Source organism: Egretta garzetta, unplaced genomic scaffold, assembly GCF_000687185.1.
Source record: "Egretta garzetta isolate BGI_Z169 unplaced genomic scaffold, ASM68718v1 scaffold1, whole genome shotgun sequence".
Lineage (NCBI taxonomy): Eukaryota > Metazoa > Chordata > Aves > Pelecaniformes > Ardeidae > Egretta > Egretta garzetta.
This window is the reverse complement of record NW_009258542.1, coordinates 1,019,961-1,021,457: the sequence shown is the minus strand read 5'-3', so window position 1 is coordinate 1,021,457 and position 1,497 is coordinate 1,019,961.

Below are 1,497 nucleotides of genomic sequence, written 5' to 3'. Positions count from 1 at the left end.
TTTTTTTTTTTTTTTTTTTTTTTTAAAAAATATTTAGATTTTTGCAAGGTAAACATCTGTGATCTGTGCAGCCTGCGTTTCCTTCCTGGAGAGCAAGATGCAGCTCCAGATAAATACCACTCTTTGTTTGACTGGCTGGTTTGTATCTCTACTTTCCAATGCACATTGCACAGAGACATCCATGCTTTCGTGAATGCCCGGGCCGCTGATGTGCCATTTTGGAGCTGCGTTCGCCACCTTCCACCATTGCTTTTTAGGTGGTCTCCTTGCTTGACGCCTGGCGTGTAGTCTGTCCGTGCCAAGTCTGTGCAGTACTGGTTGTGCAAGGTAAATTATTCCCATGCTCACAGGACATTTGTTGGTGGTGTGGCCAACCTACGGTCTACAGAAAAAGGACGAGCCCTTCGGCTCCACCACCCCTCTGATCCTGCCCTGGAGAGGATGCTCGTGCCTCCACGGACATGCGGCGAGTGGTTGGCAGAGCGAGTTTGCAAATCCCTCGCCATTCAGGGTCATTTCTAAGGGGGAGGAGGGGAGAAGGAGCCCTGCGGGACTGCAGAGCTGGGCTGGCTGGGTGGCATGTTGAGAGCTGGAATGATTATATTTTGTAATAGAAAATTGTGAAAGAAACCCCATCCTGTTGGCAGAGAGAGCGTTGTGCAGAGGTGACGCTGTCGCATGCTGCCGCAGGATGGATGTTGTGTCTTTTTGTAATAATTTTAAAGACTCCGAGTGACTGAATTGCTGTATGTTTCACTTTTTATTTTTGAAAGAATTAATGTATAAATAGAGTATCTTAAAATATTATGAGGGAAAGATCTATATTTGATATTTTTAGAAGATCTGTAACAAGAGAAGCGAAGGACATTTGAAACCGGTTACAGAAAAGCGCTTGCAAATGCACCCACATCTACAGTCGCCCGCCAAGCCTTGGGCTGCCTTTTCGTTCGCTTCGTGGTGTTGGTTAGAAATGAGGGAAAGGGAAATTTCAGACCTCTCTACGTTTCTTTCGCAGTAATTAAACTTCCTGGACTTTTGTCTTGGGTAAAAAAAAAAAAAAAAAGAGGAAAAAGTCAATATTTTTTTTCCTGATTTCTAGGGCGGGTGCGGTACAGCTCATCTCCCCGAGGTTATAACCCCTCCGTCCGCGACTCACCGACCCTCGGGGCACGTGCCAGGCACATCACCTGGCTGGTGCTGCTGAGGCAAGGGTGAAGCCTCCGAACTGTCCTGTGTTTTCTGCTTGAAGGTGTTGGATGAAGAGGGATGAGAGGTTTGTAGGGATAAAAGCCAGCATTTCACTGGCAAGTTCATAGAAACATAGAATCACAGAATGCTTTGGGTTGGAAGGGACCTTTAGAGGCCATCCAGCCCAACCCCCGCAGTGAGCAGGGACACCTTTAACCAGATCAGGTTGCCCAGAGCCCCATCCAACCTGGCCTTGAATGTTTCCAGGGATGGGGCCTCCACTACCTCTCTGGGCAACCTGTTCCAGTG